Here is a 16,649-nt window from a genome sequence, read left to right as displayed (position 1 = left end):
GTTTTTAACAAGAAAAGAACACTAGACGAAAGTTTCTAAATGACCACATGGAGAAGAAAAGGGTCTTGGAGTCAAACTAAAGATCTAGAAGAGCTAGATCCCAAAGATCCCAAAGCAGACCCAACATAAAAGAGGTCAGAAAACAAACAACTTTGCATGTAAGGAACTAGGAGCTCTATTGATAAATTCAGGTAAGATGAAACCTTGAAGTCAAAATTCCCCTCCTCCTCTTTTCCAATTAAAATTCTAACGTGGAATATAAGGGGCATGAATATTCCCAAAAAACAAAAAAAATTGAAGGGAACAATGAAGAAAGAAAATCTAGATATCATGTTCATCCAGGTAACAAAATGTTCATTGGCCCATATGGAAAAAGGCAGTGGAAAATTTTGGTCTAAATATGATTTGTAGATATACAATCTAGAAATTTGGTACGAGGTCTCTTATCTTTATGGAATCCCCAAGCAATCCATGTGGTATCCTCTAAGGCTTCTCATCATGAGTTGACTCTGGTTATTCAATACATAGGATTGCTAGATCTAGTTCATTGCACTAATGTTTATGGCTCACATTAGACTGAAGAGAAGCTTGACTATATCCAATCCCTATAAGCCTTTCAAAGAAGGTACCCCACATCAAAATGGATCTTAGCAGTAGATTTCAAAATGATCCTTTCCCTAGTAGAAAAAAAGGAGGTACAAGGAAACTGGACAAAGTCACAGAATAGTTTCAAAATATGATTGGGGTCATGAGTCTGGTGGAATTAGAGACCTAAAATGGCATATTTACCTAGAAAAATTAAAGGGGGGGTCAATACCTACTGGCTTCAAGGCTTGATAGATACCTCATTTTAGAGGAATTGATTTTGCAAGGAATAACCATGGAAACTAGCATCATGTACAACATCAGTTTAGATTACTCGTCAGTGTCCGTGACTGTCCAAATCACGGGTACCCCTAAAAATTTACCCTTCTGATTTGAAGGATTCCAGTTGGACCACCCTAATTTTGTAAGTAAAGTGAAGAAATGGTGGCAAGAATCTAGATTCATAAAAAGTTCCAAGATGTTTTGGTTACAGAAAAACCTGAAGGTTATTAAAGAACATATAAATTTGTGGAACAAACATGAGTTTGGGAGTATTTTTCAAGCGTAGAATAACATAGAAGAAAAAATAAAAACGATACAAATATCAACAGTAGAAGAGGGCTTCATAGAGGGTAAAAAAAAACCCAAGAACTCTCATTGTAGAAAGAATGGGAAGAGCAATGCAACCAAGAAGAAAAACTATCACTACAACAAAACAGGAAATTTGCGCCAGATTTAGCACCAGATTCTAGTGCATTTTTTTCTCAATTGGGATGAGCAACCTGGCGCTAAATCTGGCTCTATTGTACAATTTTTAAAGCGTCATTTTTTGCACCAAATTTTGCATCTTTTTTACGCCAAATTTTCCATCATTTTCTGCATCATATTTTGCACCAAGATTTTCATTTGGTTTTACAACAGGTTTTGCTTCTAGTTTTGTGCCTTTTTTTGCATCTATTTTTTCATCATTTTTTGCTTCCTCTTTTGTGGAATTCTTTGCTTCTATTTTTGTGTCATAATTTGCATCGATTTTTACACCATCTTTGACATCTTATTTAGTGCCTTTTTTTACATCCAATTTGTGCCAATTTTTGTGCCTTTTTTTACACCATCTTTTCCATCCAATTTTGCACCATATGTTGAATCTGATTTAGTGCCAAATTTCGCATGCATTTTTGCACCATTTTTTGCATCCACTTTTGCATTTTATTTATCTCCCTATTTTGCACCATATTTTGCATTTAATTTTGCATCATTTGTTGCATCCAATTTAGCATCATTTTTAACACCATTTCTTGCATCCAATTTTTCATCTTTTTGAGCATCTAAATTTGCATCCTATGTTGAACCATATATTGCATCCACCTTTGCATCCCATTTTGTGTCTATTGTTACGTTCACTTTTGAACCATTTTTTCGTCTACTTTTGCATTTGTTTTTGCACCAAGTTTTGAATGATTTGTTGCATCATTTTACATCCAATGTTGCATCAAAAATTGAGCCATTTTATGCCAATTTTTGCACCATTTTTTCTTCTTTTGTGTCCAAATTTGCACCATTTTTTATGTCCAAATTTGCATCCTTTTTGGTATCTAGATTTTCATCCTTTTTGGCTTCCAAATTTGCATCCTTTTTTCTGCCACATTTTGTGTCCACATTTGCATCTCATTTTGCACCTACATTTTAGTTGGAATTTTCATCTAGTTATGCATCATCTTTGACATCCTTGGTTTCACCATTTTTTAGTCCCATTTTGAATCTTGTTTTGTGTCTTTTCTTACATCCTTTTTGCATCCTAATTTTACACCATTCTTTGCATCCTCATTTTGGTGTCCATTTTTGCATCCTTGTTTGCACCCAAATCGGTATCCTTTCATATGCCCTATTTTGTTCCCTTCTTTGTGTCTAGTGTTGCACCATTTTTTAATTTTACTTTAAAAACCTTTTTGTGTCATTGTTTGCATATTGTTTTGATGGCTAGTTTAACATCCAATTCTACTCCCAATTTTTCATCCATGGTTAAATCCACTTTTGGCTTCTTGTTTAGAGTTTTACTTTTATTTCCATTTATGACCACCTCTATGGGTTCATTTTACTAAGTTCATTTACATAGTGAAATATATTAAATTTTCTAAATATCATTTTGTTGTAGGATTTAATGCATGGTTAGATGAAAACAAAACCCTCTCAGTTTATCTCAGAAACCTAGGAAAAACCAATTAAGAGAAAGGTTGTTCTAAGGCTTAGGATTCTTAGTAGATCAAGATGTAGAGTATAGATTAAGAAAAATAGAATGAATTCTTGTGAGTCCTCGCATGCATGTCTTCTTGGAGTTTTTCGTATAGCCAAGAAGTGCTCCTAGCTAGCTCCAAAGCTTGGTCCTACACATAAGAGAGAGAATAAAGCAACCTTCACAACATAATATCTTAATAATCAAAACTATAAAAAACATATAAATATTATTGAATAAATAAATATAAACCAAAAACCCATGCATACATTAGTTAAATAGAAGAATTAAAGAATGAATAGAAACATATGGAAGGAAGAACAACTGATCTATATGAATAAAGGAGTTGGAGGAAAGTTACAACAATCAGATATAGTTGCAACATCACCTCCCGCAACTCATAGCTCCAAAACTCTCCCTCTCAAGACAGATCTCAAGAGCGTGACAATACAAAATTCCCATCATTTTTTCAATGGCCAAGCCTCTAATATATAGGAAAGTGGAGGCTATGAAGATTTCCAAAATTCCTCATTAGTTCAATTTGGGAAAAATCTTTTGGGTGAATAATGTTTCCTCATATAAAAAAGGAATTTTCCACTTTTTAGATGCTTTTGTGCTTAGGAAAAAGCTTCCCCATGCTTTATGGCTCTTTCCCACTTTTGTATGCTTTTATTTTTTAGGAAAAAGCTAAATATGAGGATAAAGGGATTACATTCCACCATATGTTTCCGAAAGTGACCAAGAATGTCAAATTCAAATTCTAGTTTTCTTATGTTTTAGTTTTTTTTTAAATATATATATTTAGTTTTAGTATTTTTTTTTTTCTAGAAAAATATATTTAGTTTTTGGTATATTTTTCTATAAGAAAAATTATATTTTGTTTTTATAAAAATGGATTTTAAACATTCCATTCATGCTAAATTTGTGATTTTATGATAGGAGTTTAAATTATATATAGTAAAGTAACTTAATGTCATGTGTCGTGTTGCTGAGATGGTTGCTATACATCTCTTGCTTGCTAAGTTATAGAATGTGCTTGGGTTTTCTTAATGCAATAAAACTAATTATGTTCTTCATGATATCTTGAAATGTTCATCTTGAACCAGGCTAATAAAACAATAAAGTTAAAATAGGTTTTCCTTTGTCCTTTGTAGATCTTTGTCCCCATTAATCTTGGTCTTAATAGATTAATTGTCTTGTGGTGACCTTGAGTGGTCACTTCCATTACTTGCATGCTTTGTAGTTTTCAGTTAGTGACATTTTTTAGGCTTGATAATATGTTATTTAATTTATCAAAATGTGTTATTTTCCATATTATTGTTAAATATTAATATTAAATATGCTGATTTTTAAGCATGTTTTAGCAAAACTTTCCCAAAATGTTTATAGATTGTATTTTATAATGCAATGATCCTTTGCTTGATGAAATTGTTTTGGATATTTTTTTTAATGATTCATTGATTGATGAAATTGTTATGGATATTTTCTTTTAGTATATTAAATTGTATGTGATAAAGTCAAAAATCACCTCTTTTTTAGATTTTCATTGATCAAATTCCCTTAAGGCCATCAAGTTCACCATTTGGTCCCAGGTTAAGGAAATATAGGAGTCATGAAGTGGAATTGTCCAAGCACTTAAATCTTGAGACATGTTTCTTTTTAGTCACTTTATACTTTCTTTCTATGTAAATTTTTGATGAAAATAGTCTTGGAACATGAGGGGCGTCAATAGTAAGCGAAAACAAACTCCTAAAAGAAAAATGGTATGCAAAGCACCCATAAATAATGTTGATATAAGAAGCAAAAATATTAAGTGAGGTTCAACCTCATATAATTAGAAAATGGGGGAGGAATTTCCAAGTAGTAGTGATTGATGCTTAGAGATACTTGGGTGGAATGGTTATTATTTGAAATGATTAAGACATCAAGGTTACCAATATGTTTACCTCTTTTCGCATTATGACAATACAATTTTAGTTAATTGACATTGAGGACTACTACCATGTATCCAATGTCTATGACTCCAATATCGCAAATGGAAAACCTCTATTTCTCAATTCTATTTCTAGCACAAGTAATTTATACTCCCCATCTCCATGGATTGTTGGGAGTGACTTCAATATTATAAGTGTCTCGATGAAAAGAAAGAATGAATCAAAATGTTTAACAAGATATTTTGTAAGCTATACCATTAAAGCCACAAAGTAGTCTCCATTAAAGTTGTCAAGAAATGAGTCTCCAACCCACACATGTGGATCAATGAGATGTAATACATGTGTGTGTGGTTACGAACTCAATACACCTCTATAATAACTCCACAAACTTATGTATTTCACTCTGTCACATAAATTGACAGTAGTGTGACATAAGTAAACCAAGAGTAGACATGAAAGCCTTAGGAAACAAACATTCCTTAGATCCTCAATTATGTGATTAAATGATGAAGTGATAATGCAAGGAGAAAAGAAGAATTCATGATTTAACCATCACATACATGTGATCAAGTGTGACTAGGAGTGTATATATTCATATATTTTCCAAAGAGGGAGTGAATACATGAGTTACCATTTATTGGCCCTTATTTTTCTTTCTTTTTCATTTTCTTATATATAGGACTTAGGGAATAAGGTTTTCATAAGTTTGGCACAACTCATAGATATAAGATTTACATGAATTTTCACTTCAACCTTAGAGTTTAGACTTAGATAAATCAATATACTGTATGTTTAATGATTTTGGCTTTCACTTTTTTATTGTATTTCATCACAAATACAAAAGGGGAAATATTTTGCCACAAATCTATGAATGTTTAATCATAAAGTCGTGATGTGATGAAAAAAAATTAATGATGTTATTCTCTACGAAAATGATGGGTATTCTTGAGAAAATCTTATGCTTGTGGATGTTTCCTCCCTAGTTGAGAGGGAGTGAGGGTAGACACCATGTTATCCATGTGTCATGTACTATGGCTAGGATTAAAAATCGTAAGCCTAGTAAAGGCACTAGTAGGGATAATGGTGGATTGGATAAACATCTCGGACCAGTATTCTTTGAGAATTTGGACATTGACTAGTACTAATCGCCATAAGTGAAGTACATTAATCCAAGATAAGAATAGTCATGAGGATTGAGATTTTCTGGTGTCAAATATTATGATAGTGGATTAGGAAATGATCATGTGAGGACATACCTGGTAAACATCTTGGTGGGGTAAGTGCCTTGAAAGGCAGTGGTGTCCAAATTTATGCCTCCCAACATTGTGCTCTGATCTAATGGAGAGATAAACTTGTTAGTCAAGGCCTTACTATTTTGAAAATTTTGGCTATGATGATGTAAATCATCATTGATGCTTATCAATCTAGATCCCTTCTTATATGAATATTTCAACTTGAGAGTACTTTTTTGTCTCATTATGAGTACCTCGCTAGTTTAGAGGGAGGGTCATCATCTTCATTATTGCCATCATCACCACCATCAGTGTGATCATTATTGTCATCATTTCATTATCATCATAATCACCATTCATGTCTTCTTCATGATCATCATCATCCTCATGATTTTGTATATTGTCGTCAATTGTTCATAATTATAGGTATCATAAGAAATATCACAAACCTTAGGACACATGATATATGAAAGAAAAATAACCAGTTTATTTTTTAGAAATGATTGATGATCATCAACATCACTACCATTATCATAGTCATTATAATTGTCATCATCCCCATCATCATAACTAATATAAGTTTTATCATAATTTTTGTCATCTTCATAATGAACATCATAATCATCATTCATGCCATTATTGTTCTTGATTATGACCAAGATGAAAATAATGATAACGATGATGAGATGATGATGACTTGGAAGATGACGCCAAAGCTAATTATTATGATTTTTACCATGATAACATTTAAAAATTGGGAGGAATGGCCAAGGTCATTAGCATCATCATCATTGTCATTGTAACTCCCATCGTCTTTATCATCATTGTCATTATCATAACAATCGCAATTCATGTCATCATCGTCATCTTCATTATCATCATCGTTATAATTATTGACATTGTCATCAGTTGTTCATAATTTTCAATGTCATAAGAAATATAATCAATGCAAAAGATATAATGTGTGTTGGAAAATGGATGCAAAAGTAAACAAAAAAATGGAGGTAAAAATAGACGTAAATTTGGATGAAGAGTGGACACAACATAAGTAGATGTAGAACAAGACAGAAAAATTGAACAAAAGTGGATGAAAAAGTAGATGCAATAGTTCATACAAACTTGAACACAAAATAGGACTCAAACATGGATGAAAAAGTGGAAGAAAACATGGGCACAATAGTAGGCATAAAACTTAACATGAATTGTGGTGAAACAAATGTGGATACTCCAATGAATGTTAAAAAAAAGGGACACAAACTTGAATGCAAAAAGGAGGAAAACTTGGATGAAAAAATGGATGTAAACATGGCCCAAACATGGGTGCAATAGTGAACACAAAATTAGTTGCAAAACTAGACAAATCAAAAGTGGATGTAAAAGTAAATTCGAAATGGGATGCAAAAAACATAAACAATATTTGATGCAAACTTGGACACAAAAGAGGATGCAAATATGGATGCAATAGTGGAAGAAAATGTGGGTTGCAATGATAGGCATAAGATATGGCACAAATAATAACACAAAAAAGGTGGATGTAATAATAGACACAAAAAATTATGCAAACTTAGATGCAAGACAAGATGCTATAAGGGATGTAAAAGTGGATGCAAACACGGGTGCAACATGAGAAACAAAATTGGATGCAAAATATGGATGAAATGGAAGTACATGTAAAAGAAGATACAAAATGAGATGCAAAACCCAACACAAAAGTGGATGCAAAAATAGATGAAATATTTTATGCAAAAGAGGATGTGAAGATGGATGAAAAATTGGAAGCAAACGTGGGTACACCAGTATGTGCAAAACATGGAACAAATTTTGTCACAACAAAAGTAGATGTAATGATAGATGCAAAAAAAGAAGCAAATGAAGATGAAAAATAGGATGCAAAAAGGGATGTAAAGGTGGGTGTAAACATGGGTGCAACAATGGATGTAAAATAGCTTTTGCAACTTATTTGAAAGAGCAATTTTGTCCCAACAATTAGACTTGTAGCATAAACAACATGGTTAATACATATGATTCGACCAAAAACTAGTTACTACCAAAATTCAACCAAAAAAATATTACTGCATAAAAATAGAATTAAAAACAAAAATTTCCCAAATTAAAAATAAATAAATGATAAAAAAAAATTTACCAAAATTTAGTGATTTTTTTAGTGCTAATACTAACATCACCATTACAACAACATATTTTTTTAGTGCTAATACGGCCATTACAACAAGATATAAGAGGGATATAATGCAAAAAGTTTAATAATAATATGTATGTAGAAGATGGTCTTCGGACTGGTGAATTCATGATAATCAATGGGACTACAGTCAAAATAATTGGATGTTATTTACTTTTTTACATAGATTGTCAAAATAATTGCATAAATCGATTTTTTTTAACCAAAATTTAACAAAAACTTTTCTAGTGCTAACATTAGAACCACCATTACAACAAGATATCTTTCTAGTGTTGACAACACCATTATAGTAACATACCTCAAGAGATACAGAAAATTTAAAAAGTATGATAGTAATATGTATCCAGAAGATGGTAGTGAAACTAGTAATTGTTCATTCTCATTATCATAATCATTGTCATCATCACCACCATCATCCTTTTCATCGTTATTGACATCATTACATTATCATCATAATCACCATTCATGCCATCATCATCAGCTCCATCATCATCATCATTATGGACATTGTTTGCAATTGTTTATAATTATAGACGTTGTAAGAAATATCATCAACCCAAAAAATGTGATTAGTGCTAGAAAAGGGTTGTTTAGGACACATTGATATACGTAAGAGAAATAACAACTCTATTTTTGAGAGATGATCGATGATCATCATCATCACCACCATTATCATCGTCATTGTCATTTTTATCATCCCCATCATCATCATTAATGTAATTTCCATCAACATTGTTGTAATCATCATCATCATTCATGCCATTATTGTTTTTGATGATGCCCTAGATGAAAATGATGATGATGACACCAAATATAATGCTTATGATTATGACAATGACAACATCTAAAATTGGGAAGATTCGCCAAGGTCATTAGCGTTGTCATCATCATAATCATTGCCATCATCATCATTAATGTCATTGTAACCACTATCGTCTTTATCATCATAATCACAATTCATGTCATCGCCATCATATTCATTTTCATCATTGTCAATATTATTGACATTGTCATCAATTGTTCATAATTGTCAATGCCATAAGGAATATCATCAATGCAGAAAATATGATGAGTGTTGGAAAAGGGATGCAAAAGCGAACATAGAAATGGGGGCAACAATAGAAGTAAAATTGGATGAAAAGTGGATACAACATAAGTAGATGCACAACAACATCAAAAACCTAACACAAAAGTGGATGCAAAAGTAGATGCAGTTGTCAACGCAAACTTGGATGCAAACATGAAGGCAAAAGTGGAAGCAAACATGGGTCCAATGGTAGGTGTAAAACTTGGCACAAACTGTGGTGAAACAAATGTGGATGCAACAACGAACACAAATTTAGATGCAAAAATGGATGAAACAAAAGTGGATACAATAGGGGATGCAAAAAAATACACAATATCTGATGCAAACTTGAACACAAAAGAGGATGCAAATGTGGATGCAAACGTGGAAGCAAATGTGGTTGCAATGGTAGGCGCAAGATATGGTGCAACAAAAGTGGATGTAACAATAGACAAAAATTATGCAAAATAAGATGCAAAAATGGATGTAAAAGTGGAAGCAAACATTGATGCAACAGGCAAAACAAAATTGGATGAAAAAAATGGATACAATGGAAGTAGATGCAAAAGTAGATAGAAAACGAGATGCAAAACCCAATGCATAAACCTGACACAAAAGTGGATGCAAAAATAGATGCAATATTTGATACAAAAGAGGATGTGAACATGGATGCAAAATTGGAAGCAAACATGGATACAATAGTGAGTGCAAAACATGGTGCAAATTATGGCATAGCAAAAGTGGATGTAATGATAGATGAAAAAAAAGAATCAAAGTATGATGCAAATGAAGATGTAAAAAGGGATGCAAAAAGTGAAATTTAAAATGGGTGTAATAGTGGATGCAAAATTCTATGCAAAAGTGGATGCAATAGAAGTCGATGCAAAAGTAGATGCAAAACGAGACATAAAACCAGATGCAAATCCTGGTCCAAAATTGGATACAAAAAGGGATGCAAAAATAGATGTAGTAGTTGATGAAAACCTAGATGCAAATGAGGATGCAAACGTGGATGCAAAATTATAATCAAAAGTGGGTGCAAAAGGAGGTGCCAAACTAGGCGCCAATTGTGGCACAAAAATATTAGATGCAATAGTGGGTACAATAATAGATGCAAAAGAGGATGTAAATATGGATTCCAAACAAGATGGAAAAGTGGATGCAACAAAAGTAGATGAAAAATTATATGTAAAACTAGACACAAAGCTCGATGTAAAACGTGGCGCAAAAGTGATGCACAAATGGATGAAAAAATGGATGAAAAAAATGATTTAAAAAAGGATGCAAAAAAGGATGCAAAAGTCGATGTAAAAGTTGATGCAAGTGTAGGTGCAAAAAGTGGATGAAAATGAGGATGCAAAAGTATGTCAAACAAAAATAGATGGAAAAATTGATGCAAAACGTGGAACAAAACCTGGTGCAAAGGATGACACAAAACTTGGCATAAAATTTGGTGCAAAACGTGGTGCAAAACGTGGTGAAAAACCTATTGCAATACCTGGTGCTAAACTTGGTGTAAGATTTGGTGCAAAACTTGATGCAAATTTTGTGTCAAGTTTTGAACCATATTTGATAAATGGATGCAAATAGCACCAAAAATGGGCTCTAGATGCAAAAAAAGAAGTAAAAAGGGACGCTAATCGTTGGTTTTGTTGTAGTGTACGGAGACAAAAATCTAGAGTTTGGTGGATTTAAGATGGGGAGAAGAATACCAAATTATTCCACCGTACCATGATCACTCATAGAAATCATAACATGATTCTAAAACTGAAAGATTAGGTGGGGAAGGAGGTACACTCCCATTGAGAGATCGATCAAACACTAATCTAACACCTTCAGGACATTACCTGAGAACCACCAGGAGATACATCAGAAGCTATAAGGAAAATCCTCAAATATATCCCCAAATGAATCACAACTAATGAATTGCAACCACAACTATCCCCCTTGAGGCTTAGGTTTCTTAATTATTAACAACTTGTTTTCATTTTGTTGGTATGTTTCCTCCTCCCTTACACAGACTCTAACAATGTGCTACTTTATCCAACTCTAGACTTTCTTTTCTACATCTAGAATATTTATAGGAATCTTCTCTTTCTTTATTTTCTTTGAAGTTACCTTTCTCTCCTGCTATGTTCTCATTTCCCCACCCAGCATAACATTTATCTCTAGTTATGCTATCTCTTTGGTGGTGGTAATTCTCTCTAAAATATTTGGGAATTAGTGGAGGTTATAACTGTGACAACCGCCACCTTTGCTTGTCCACTACTGAGACACCAATCACTTAAAGAGTTACTGAGAAAAAAGTAACCTAACTACATACATATTGGTTCCCATAATATCTCCAAAAAAGCAACATTTTATTTATTATTGCACATAAACATTTACACATGTCATTCAAATGTTCAAATTTATTGTTGACTCCCTGGGGAATGTTTTTATCTTAAATTATTAAGAGTGTACATAAAATCATAAAGTCATGTAAAATTAATTGCAACAACGATATTACACATGACTCAATAGTACTAGCAATTGTCCCAAAAGTTACAAAGAGAGGCCGATAGGATTATTAAATTGGAATTGTTGAATTTTTTTAGAAGAGTTAATTGGTTTGTGGAAAATTTTATTTTCTTGGACTGGATCATTGTGCAATTACTTTTCTTTAGATGTTTTGTTTATATCTATATTACAAGGAACACATTGAATGTCTTATTTCATCTTAGAGTAAGTTAATTACCCATAATCAAGAGGTTAAGTTAATTACCCAAAATCAAGAAACCTCTATAGATGGCCAAGCATATACGAAGCTTGCTAGTGACCAAGGCAATAACCACCATGACTATCCCTTACCAATATACTTCATTGAAAACCATAATTGTATATTGCATTTAGAAAGTCAAAACATAATATTAGAAAACATGTTGATATATTGCTATTAAAAAATTAATTCCATTAGAAACCATGATATTATTATTATATTTTATAAAGAATAATATACATATATAGAATGATACTACATTGAAAACCATAATTGTATATTGCGATTAGAAAGTCAAAATATAATATTAGAAACCATGCTAAATATGACATTACAAACCTTAAATGTCAAAGGGAGAACTTAGAAGTTGGAAATTAAATGACCATAGCCATTCCGAAGACCATGTCTATAGAGGCGTTAAAAAACCATGGTCAATGCCAAATTAAGAGGCAGAAGGCAAAAACAAAAATAAGAAAATACCAAATCGTTGCTAACATTACATGTAGCAAGAATAAAAGAAGCACTTCTTCCCCATGGATGACTTCTTGATTGTGATCTCACGCTCGCCTGAAGACAACCATGCTTGAAGACGACCATTTAAACATGAACACGCACGCTCGCCTGAAGACAACCATCACTGAAGATGACCATCTAAACATGAACATGCACGCTTGAAAGGAGGAACAACACATTGGACACTATTCAGATCAGCTAATAAAGTATTATAAATTCTTGAAAATTTTGATATATATATCTATCAAAGTAATGCCAAAAAAATTATAATTCTAGAAATATTGAAAATATTCTTCACACAATTAAAGTTTTTATATATATAATATTAAAATTAATGTCAAAAAAATTGTAATTCCAGAAATGTTGAGAATATTCTTTCACAAAATTAAGTTTTATCGAACAAATGAGTAGAACACCAATAGGCAATATTATCAATATTAAAGGAGAACGACAGAAGGCATATCGCGAACAAAACCATTGATGAAATATATATGTAAATATAAGAACGTAGGTAGAAAATAGGGTTGAGAAACCTATTTTACACAAACAGAAATATATTATAACACATGACGTAGTAAAAAAGAGTTTTACTGAGCATAGTCTGTGTTAACATCATTAAACTTTTTCAACCATACGGAGTTCAAGTGGAAAATATTATACCAATGGCATCACCCATGTATGAGTGTGCTAAATGCTAGAATTATCGCCATAATTGTCATGAATTAGCTCTGTTTTCATGACTGCGTAAACCTGTCGAAGTATTAATTGTATTAATAAAGACTCATACCTGTGACAATTAGAGTATATTGGTGATGGAAGCTTCTAAACAAATGAAAGGAAGCTTAGAAGTTAGCCTGTAACAGATAGCGACTGAACTTTGTTAATTTGCAATAGAATGCTTAAGTAAATATTTCAAAGCTACACTCAGGAAACTCAAAGTTACCTGGAGAGACTTCTGAGGAACATTTTTGTGTTTTAGAATGCTCGAGGGATTGTTACGTCGAGAGATTGTTACGTCGGCACCGCATCAGAAAGAGCTATTACTTCAAGATGCACCACGGCTTTGGGGGTTTGGAGATTAAGTCTGTGGAGATACAGCTAAAGAGTTGGCTGCATGTAGTTTTAATTGGTGTATGGGGTATATAATTTAATACTAATCAGTGCTTGCCAAAAGCTAGGGAAGAAGAACAGCGCTTGCTAAAAGCCAGGGAAGAAAAACAGCAACAACAACACGTAAACAATTAACTCTGAGGCTAAGAGTGACATAAAAGGATGGGAAAAAGTAGTAAAAATATCTTCAAGAGTGACATAAAAGAATGGGAAAAAGCAGTTTAAAAAGCACAACAAAAATCTGAGGTGAAAAGAATAACTCAATGGATATTTGGAAAAAACAGTCACACTTCAAATCAACAATGGAAAGTGTCTCACCTGATTGATTGAACAGAACAAAGTAAAAGTATAGACGATTGTTGATTCATAAGAGAGCCTATCAGCGTAAACATATAAAATCTTTTTGAATGAAATAAAAAACAAACATTTGTAGTATGAACGACACAGTTTCCCCTGCACTTACTTTATCATACTTTTTCAGAATCTTTCGAATCACAATGGCATTCATGGCCACATAGTTGAATAAGTCCCGGCCTTCTCGAATCATTGCCTCATGATCATCAACAAAGAAATTTTTAATACGCCATAGATACCTTTGAAAACCAGATGCAACATGTAGATGTAACAAACGTCTCGCATGAGAACTGAAGCAACCCACTATAGCCGATACTTCTTTTGTAGGCTCGTAAAAGAAAATTTTGTCACAGACTGCAAGAAGACGTGTCCGAAAAAGCAAAGTTAGACACGCTTAAAGCGAATCAGCGAGCCAATTCGGTAAGTTTCTGGCTATTAGATATTGCATAACAAACTAAAAGAGGAAGGTAACAATAAGAATTAAACACCTGGACAAGTTTTCGGAGAACATGTATGGTTGGATGGATCAGATGATTTGGAAATGCTTTTGGCTGTTTGTGAACTGGAGAGCCGTCCTTCAGACTCAGATGTGGTCCCGTCATGCAAGTATCCAACCCGGCACTTTTTCAGAACCTTTTTCAACCGTTTGTATTCGACGTTTGTACATTTGTCCAGAAAATGCTCGTCCTCTCCGTGTAGATACTCGGAAAACCTCTCCCCAAACTTCATGATCAATACCTTTAAAGCAATAGTAAAACACACTCAAAAAGAAGAAATCGCATAGCAATCCTGCAATTAAAAATAATTGTCTAAGGCCTTACTACATACGAAGCTGATACTTATCTTCTGCGTTAAGATCGGTAAGGACGATGCTCTGCAGGCGGGAAATTATATATGGGACTTGTAAAAACCGGAAAAGTCGCATGAAAATCTTGTGGACTTTTTCAGGCGGTAAAAGATGCAATAGATCGCACAGCAGAAGATATTGAAAGCATCGCAGAGTCATTTATAAAGAAAATGTAAATGTTCCTGAAATATGAGCAGCTATGGAACTCTGAGATCTTAAAGATAACGCCAGAACTAAAATATACTTATGACCCGCTATGGAATTTTGAGATCTTAAAGATAACGCCTAAATTGCAAAATTCCACATAGCTACATTAAAGACTTCATCGGGGACTTGGAATGTTTTCAATCCTTGGAAACTCAGATGAAACAGCTTTCTCTCTGCCCAACATAGGCTTAACATGGAAACACGTTAAATCCTTGTAATAAATTTCCAGAAGCATTGGTGCCCGCGTACCCCACTGGAAAGCTTTCAATAGTTACGTCGAGAGATTGTTACGTCGACACCGCATCAAAAAGAGCTATTACTTCAAGATGCACCACAGCTTTGGGGGTTTGGAGATTAAGTCTGTGGAGATACAGCTAAAGAGTTGGCTGCATGTAGTTTTAATTGGTGTATGGGGTATATAATTTAATACTAATCAGTGCTTGCCAAAAGTTAGGGAAGAATAACAGCGCTTGCTAAAAGCCAGGGAAGAAAAACAGCAACAACAACACGTAAACAATTAACTCTGAGGCTAAGAGTGACATAAAAGGATGGGAAAAAGCAGTAAAAATATCTTCAAGAGTGACATAAAAGAATGGGAAAAAGCAGTTTAAAAAGCACAACAAAAATCTGAGGTGAAAAGAACAACTCAACCGATATTTGGAAAAAACAGTCACACTTCAAATCAACAATGGAAAGTGTCTCACCTGATTGATTGAACAGAACAAAGTAAAAGTATAGACGATTGTTGATTCATATGAGAGCCTATCAGCGTAAAGATATAAAATCTTTTTGAATGAAATAAAAAACAAACATTTGTACTATGAACAACAAAGTTTCCCTTGAACTTACTTTGTCATACTTTTTCAGAATCTTTCGAATCGCAATGGCATTCATGGCCACATAGCTGACTAAGTCCCGGCCTTCTTGAATCATTGCCTCATGATCATCAAGAAAGAAATGTTTAATACGCCATAGATACCTTTGAAAACCCGATGCAACATGTAGATGTAACAACCGTCTCGCACGAGAACCGAAGCAACCCACTATAGCCGATACTTCTTTTGTAGGCTCGTAAAAGAAAATTTTGTCACAGACTGCAAGAAGACGTGTCCGAAAAAGAAAAGTTAGACACTCTTAAAGTGAATTAGCGAGCCAATTTGGTAAGTTTCTCGCTATTAGATATTGCATAACAAACTAAAAGAGGAAGGTAACAATAAGAATTAAACACCTGGACAAGTTTTCGGAGAACATGTATGGTTGGATGGATCTGATGATTTCGAAATGCTATTGGCTGTTTTTGAACTGGAGAGCCGTCCTTCATACTCAGATGTGGTCCCGTCATGCAAGTATCCAACCCGACACTTTTTCAGAACCTTTTTCAACCGTTTGTATTCGACGTTTGTACATTTGTCCAGAAAATGCTCGTCCTCTTCGTGTAGATACTCGGAAAACCTCTCCCCAAACTTCATGATCAATACCTTTAAGCAATAGTAAAACACACTGAAAAAGAAGAAATCACATAGCAATCCTGCAATTAAAAATAATTGTGTAAGACCTTACTACATACGAAGCTGATACTTATCTTCTGCGTTAAGATCAGTAAGGACGATGCTCTG

At 33.5% G+C, this 16,649-nt stretch overlaps 1 pseudogene; it reads right to left on the bottom strand.

The window, feature by feature from the left end:
* Positions 1–14,799: 14,799 nt before the first annotated feature.
* On the bottom strand, positions 14,800–16,502 carry LOC149237539 (putative E3 ubiquitin-protein ligase BAH1-like 1 pseudogene; annotated as a pseudogene).
* Positions 16,503–16,649: the final 147 nt, after the last annotated feature.

Source organism: Pinus tabuliformis, chromosome 8, assembly GCF_031772625.1.
Source record: "Pinus tabuliformis cultivar Carrire ecotype Pingquan chromosome 8, CPIR1, whole genome shotgun sequence".
Classification (NCBI taxonomy): domain Eukaryota; kingdom Viridiplantae; phylum Streptophyta; class Pinopsida; order Pinales; family Pinaceae; genus Pinus; species Pinus tabuliformis.
Note: the sequence above shows the minus strand (reverse complement) of the source record. Positions and strands in the feature narration are given on the sequence as shown.